This window comes from Chinchilla lanigera, unplaced genomic scaffold (genome assembly GCF_000276665.1).
Source record: "Chinchilla lanigera isolate Chin_1 unplaced genomic scaffold, ChiLan1.0 scaffold00081, whole genome shotgun sequence".
NCBI lineage: Eukaryota > Metazoa > Chordata > Mammalia > Rodentia > Chinchillidae > Chinchilla > Chinchilla lanigera.
Window position 1 is genome coordinate 9093296 of NW_004955482.1, and position 6566 is coordinate 9099861.

Below are 6566 nucleotides of genomic sequence, written 5' to 3' on the forward strand. Positions count from 1 at the left end.
TACCGGAGAAAAAAAAAAAAAAAAAAAAAAACAAATACTAACACTGACTTTTTGCCCCATTCAGGATGGGGTGGATCCCACTGATGCTAGACCTAGAGTGTCATGTTATCCAAACCCCAGCCGTGCCTTGTATATAACCCCTTCCTTAAACTGCCCCATTTGTGTGCACTTTCCTGCTGAGATGGGTCTAATTGATGGGTCGCTTGGGACTCGGGTTCTAATGCTGACTTCACCACTTCACAGCTGGTCTCAGGGTTCCGGTGAGCAATTCCACTTCTTTGGGCTTTAGTTTGCTCATCTGTAAAATGAGGGTGAAAACCATCTCCCCGTGGGAAGGACAAGGGCACAGCAGTGGGGAGCAGCGGCCTCTCCCAAGGGCACCAACGTTTCTAATAACACCGGCCTTGCAACGCCCCTTCCCTGTGGCCCAGGGTCCCCGCTTGCTGTGTGACTTGGCGAGGTGCCTTGGCCTCTCTGGCTCTTTACATTTGTCAAATGAGTGGGCTTGATTGCAGAATCCGAGGTTCCTCTAGCCTTAACAGCCCTCCGCCCTCAGATCGCCTCTGCTGCACACCCATACTGTTTATTTTAAACAGCTCTTCATTATGCCCCACTTGCCTCTGCTGGCGGTAATACTTTTAGATAACAGTTGCGCAGAATTAATAGGAGCCAGAGGAATTGTTCAGGTTTTTTTTTTTTTTTGCAAATGCAAGGAATGAGCAGTATATTTATGCACATAATTACCCTTTCTTTCTTTCCTCTGCAATCTAAGAGCCAGCAGTGATTGCTTTTCCCTCCTGTTGGTGCGGAAGACGGTTTTATGCTAATCTGAGGACACACCGCCCAGCACAGCTTTGAAAGGAAGCAGAGGTGCTCAGTTGCAAAAAGTGCTTTTTAATCACTTCCCTGAACGTGAGGGTCTGACGCCCCGAGGGGAAGTGCTTATTCTGTGCTCCCTGGACTTGGAAAAGAAAGGGATTCTCGAGTGTGGCCCTCGGTCAAATTCTCAGACACCAACGAACCCGTTTTCCCAGCTCCTTCTCTCCCCAAAAGCCCAGCTGTGATGAAGACGATGATGATGATGGTGATGATGATGATTAAGCCTGGTCTTTTCAGTGCATTATTCTTTGCTCAGTATGCAGTTGACTTATGGCTAACCCCAAAGGCTTTGAGGTTAATTTCTGCTCTAAAACCTTTCAGGGCTCCCTATTGCTGGTGATATTGACACAGACTCCTGGGCCTCTTGGGTTGAAATTCCCTGAGAAGCCAGACTGGACGAGTTGCTGTGTTTCTTTGTGTGACTTTCCACAATCCGTGCTCACCCCCATCCACGGATAAATTCCCTACCATTCATCTGCGTGTCATCGTGTGGTTGATTTCACCCTCTTCCTTCTTTCTTCTATGTCCTCAGCCACGTGGCTTTATAGTAACTTGTTCGGGCCACCATTTGCCATCTCCCATCAGAGGGATTGAAGCAGAGATGTACAATACAATATCACATTCAAAATCTGCAGCACTAAGTGGAAAAGAGAGTTCAATAAACTTTATGGGAGATGCTATAAGTTGTAGCATTTACACTTCCCAAGTCATTAGAGTTTGAAGCTACATGAGACCTTTTGGGGCCCTGTATTTCCCAACCCCTTGACCTTGGCTCAGTCTTGTCCAGTGGGAAGAAAGATGGAGGAGAGGAGGTGGCCGCTCACTGGTCCAGGGGGACAAGGGACACGTGGCGCGGCTCCAGTGCTACAGCGGAAGTTCAATGAGCTGATATGCATGTGCATGAGAGAGAAATGACCGAGGTTACACTCCTGCGACATGGGGTGGTTGGTTCCGCAGCCAGAGTCACCCAATGCACACTGACTGCTATGCAGTGTCCCGCCTGTGAGAGGTGCTTAGTAAATATCGAGTTAAATTAGCAAACGGGTGCATTGTGCTTTGGGGAGCACGTCTGTTCTTAGGTTAATTATTTGTTTCATTAATTAAGGACTTGGGTTTTCATCTAGATGAACTCACACAGCTGTGGGGGGAAGCTGGCTTCTCAGAGGCTGAGACCTCCTGAGTCTCGGGAAATGCACTTTCTTGGGAATAGCAGCGAAGTGACAAGTCCCCTGGGTATCACACACAGGAAGCAGAGGGAGGTGGACCTCACTGCCTGGTGCTAGACCAGATGTTCCCCAAGGGCCCCCTTTCCCAGGCCCACAGACCCTGCTTTATCCAGGGTCCACCGTGCTGCTGATCCACAAGTTAGAACTTCAGATGACCTTGACCAAGACCTCTCCCACCCGACATCTGCAGTCACAAGGCCGCCAGATCCACTGTGCCCGGCTCAGGATCACCCTCCTCTCTCCGCCCACAGCCCCGCTTTCCCAGTCAGTGCTGCTGCAGTCTCTCCCCGGGGACCACACCGCACTCCTCTGCTGTCTCCGTCTCTGATCTTCGCCCCACCTCGCCGGTCTCTCTGCCACCTGCAGGTACATGGCGCTTTCTAGCATGCAGATCTGATCATCTATCCCTGCTGTGACTGAACGTTTTATCTATGACCCCCTGGACATGCTGGGGCCAATTCAGCGACCCCTGAATGTGACTCGAGACCTTGATGACTGACTGCTCTGCCCCCGCACTCTCTGTTCCCGCTTAGTCATGTTGCTGTTCCTGTTTCCTCTGTGACCTCAGTGCCTTTGTGTGTGCTACTCTGTCTCTCTGGAATCCTCTTCTCTGCTTCCAGCATGCTTCCTCTGAGAAGCCTTCCCTGATCCTCTGATGACATCAGCTGCTCCTCATTGGTGTCCCACGCTCTGTGCAGCCCCAGCCTGCCCCACCCGCCGCCTTCTAGCATGGATGAAGCTTAGTGTGAGACCGAACCCAGAGTCCCTCTGTTCCCTGCTGCATCCCATGCTAGAGTGGGTGTCAGCTGACAGTGTTGGTCATTTAACAGACCATGCCCCACTCCAGCTTCCTTGTCTCTACCCCAGGGCTTTTGCATTTGCTGCCCTTCTCTTTCTGGTCTCAGTTCACCCGGATTTTCCTTTGAGAAGCTCTCCCTCACTTACAAAATAACCCCTCACTTGGCTCCTCTGCACCCCACTATCTTATTATCTTCACACACTTGGGCTCATGTGGAAGTATTTTGTGCATCTACTGTCTTGTTCACTGTTTGTTTCTTCCCCCCTTGAAGGTAAATTCTCAGAGGGGAAAGATTTTGTCATTTATTGCTGGTTCCCTGGTTCAGGGTCTTGAACATAGTAGTTGCTCAATAAACTCAATAAAACACTTGTTCAATGAGTGTGTGGTTAGAGAATTAAGCCTTTTAGCACCAAAATGCTTGAAAGGACTGAATTTGAGCAGACCAAGCACTCTTTTTTCTTAATTTTTAGTGTGTTAATCAATTTTATTGATCAAGGACAGTTTTCCATGAGGCAGCTGGCTCATGGCCTATGGTTGAATGAGATCAGGTGCATGACCGACAGGCGTGGATCCTGGCAGTGGGGCATCCTTTTTCCTGTCACAGAAAGAGTGCAAGAATTCTGCCGTCGGGACACTGCTCCTGGCCTTCTTCCAGAACTATCTTAGCATCGGCCAGAATCTTATTCATCCCCCGAGAGCATGTTGGATCATTGTTGCTATTTTTTACTGCAATATTTAGTTCTAGCAGATAGGAAGAAATACTCTGACATAACTAGTATTTTTCTAGCCAGGAAGGAAAATAATTACAGTCTCCTTAATGAAATCAGCAGCCTGTAGTAGGTAAGTGTTGCTCTCCCATTCCTTAATTTAGAGAGATGTGCTGATGCCTAGTGGCAGAAGCATTTGTTAAATACAGGTGCATCTGCCAGCGTCTTTGTTGTCCCTGTTACATTTTCTATGCTCTGCAGTGTGGCATTCTTGGAAGCACAATAAAACCCGGATTATAAAGATGCCAGCGAAGAAATAAAGTGGAAACAAAGTCTCTTGCCAACCCACGCTCTGCTTTAAATAGGGAGCGATGTCTATTGAATAATTCAGCCCTGCTTGTCAAAATATTTTTTTGGGGGGTGGGCTTTTCATTTGGAGAGACTCCAGGAGGCTTTTAATTATAGTCTTTACTGCTACTGTGGCACAGGAACAAGTCCCGGGCTTCTTGCTTCGTGTGCCCCGTCACGTAGCGGGCTCTGGAGAAGCTCCGTCGGTGTGACCCAAAGCCAGCGTGTTCTCATGTCAGTTCTAAGCTCGCGTGCACTTGACACAGGTCTGGGAATCAGAGTAGAAAGCCGGTGATGGTGTTTCCGCTCAGGACGGTGTTAGCACTGCACACCGGTTTTGTTCAAGTTCTCACTTGCGTCTGGCTTCTCTGCCTGTCCCTGGTGCTCCCTGAGGAGTATCTGGGTCCCACGGTCCATGGGATCCGAAGAGAGAGTTTTTGTTTTTAAGCCCCAAGATCTTTCAGAGGAGATCCAAAAGGACATCCAATGAATGAAGGCCCCGCACCCCGCAAGGGATGGTTGGAGAAAAAGTACTTTTGAAACAGGGTCTCGCTATGTATTGCAGGGTGGCCTTGAACACGCTTATGTAGCCTAAGCTGGCCTCGAACTCACAGTGATCCTCCTGCCTCAGCCTCCAGAGTGCAGAGTGTGCCACCCACGTCCAGCTTACATTTTTGGTAATAATATTAATTCTGGTCTGTTCAGCTCCAACTCTATGCCGGGGCTATTTATTACTGCACTACGCCCCCAGCCCCTGTATTTAATCCTTTCTATACACGACCTTATTGAAGGAGGTGGATCTATTTATGTCCACTTTACAGATGTGAAGCTGAGATTCAGAAGTCCAAGTGCAAGGCTAAAGTCCCAGAGCTGGTATGGGGATCACTGTGAGACTGAGGCCCCAGACTATTTGACTCCAAACCTGCTGTTTGCTTAGGGTGGGCGTTATGAGAATCCCTAGTGGTTGGAGAATCCAAGCTTACTGTTCCCCATGAAGGAGGTGTCAGGATGTTCTCACTGGCCCACAGTGGACCCTGCAGTCAGACGGACCTGGGTTTGGGTTCTGACTTTGCCACTAAGCGGCTGTGTTTGAATAACGGCCCCAGAGAAGTCCGTGTCCAAGTCTGGAGCAGCCGGTGAGCCTGTTGCTTTGATGGCAAAAGGAATCTGCTGCGTTTAAGCCAAGGAGCCTCATCGGGAAGGGGCCGTGATCCGGGTTACTCACCTGGCTCTGCTGTCCTCCTGCGGGGATCACAAGAGAGAGGCAGGATGTGAGTAGTAAGAGGGGGCAGGGCGACAGCTGTGGACTGGTGTGACGCACCTTGAGGATGGGGGGTGGGGCCACAAGCCGAGGAACACAGGCGGCCCCTCGAAGCCACGAGGTGGCTTTTCCCTGCAGAGCCTGTGGAAGGAACCAGCGCCTCTGACACCTTGACCTCTGCCCTGTGGAACTGAGAACAATGAGAAATGAAATCTGCTTCGTTTTAAGCCCAAAACCTGTGGTCTCTTATTATAGAAGTAGTGGGAAATAGCTCACCAGATGTTTGTCTTGGGCTGGTGGGTGACCCTCTCTGAACCCTAGTTTTATCATCTGTGAGAGGGGAATGATAGTGACATTGCTCATACCATAGCCTGAGAGTGGGTGTGTGCTGATTGAATATTAGATATTCCTGCTGCTGTTTTGCATTAATGCTCATATGAAAATAAGCACAGCAGTTAGAACCCTAAAATACAAAGCAGTGCAAGTGCAACTTCTTGTGGAACTAACCCGAAGCCTCTATTGGGTTCTTACACTATGTGCTGTTGGGGCAAGTGTACCGATCTGTGCGTTTCTTATAATAATATCCCAGCATTCTAGTAGGATCTGGTGCACAGTAGGTGCTGCAGAAAGCTAAGGTACCTGCTATGGTTAAAGACAGAAGATTTGCTTTTCTTATGGGTGGGGGCATAGCTCAGGGGTAGAGCACTTCAGAGCAGGTGAAAGGTCCTGGGTTTGATCCCCAGCACCACACACACACACACACACACACACACACACACACACAGAGCAAGAAACCCCGTTTCTCTGCTGTCCTAAATTTTTTTCTGGTGGAGGTTGTCACTCTGAGGTGAGGCTTGCAGACCCTGGCAGGACAAGAGACCTGCCCTGGGGCGAGGGGCCGGCCTCGTGTCCCCAGCCATCTGGTGAACCTTGGCGCAGCCTCCCGGAGGCCCGCAGCCGCTCACTCTGCAGTCCTGGCCCAAGCTTTCCTCTGGCCGCCTGCCACTTGGCCCAGCTAGCTCTGGCCACTGGAGAAGTGGTCTCCGTGGTAACGCTGTCAGCGGCCTTGGCCAATGGGAGCCAGAGGGAGGGAAGGAGGGCGGGACATCCGGCTAGCGTGCGATTCTGCTTCTCAGGAGCCCACCGAGCCTGGATGGGGGGTCTGGTCTCAGTGGCTTCTTGTTCTCCATACGTCAACCTGCTAAAGCTTCTGCGTGCCTCAAGGAACCCTAACATAGCCACTGATGTTGACAAAAGGCTCCGCGAATCCAAGTCAACCCTGCTGTGCACTGGTGGTCCACAGTCACTTACTTAACATCCCCCAGCCCGAAAGTTTTGTCATCTGT

The 6566-nt window shown here is 50.2% G+C and overlaps 1 long non-coding RNA gene across 1 annotated transcript; it reads right to left on the reverse strand.

Annotated features, from left to right (window-relative positions):
• Nucleotides 1-5183: 5183 nt before the first annotated feature.
• Nucleotides 5184-6257, reverse strand: LOC102010262. The gene is made up of 2 exons (XR_263851.2): nt 6186-6257; nt 5184-5410 (listed from the first exon to the last, which is right to left on the reverse strand). It is a non-coding gene; the product is annotated as an uncharacterized LOC102010262 (long non-coding RNA).
• Between the last annotated feature and the right edge of the window lie 309 nt (nt 6258-6566).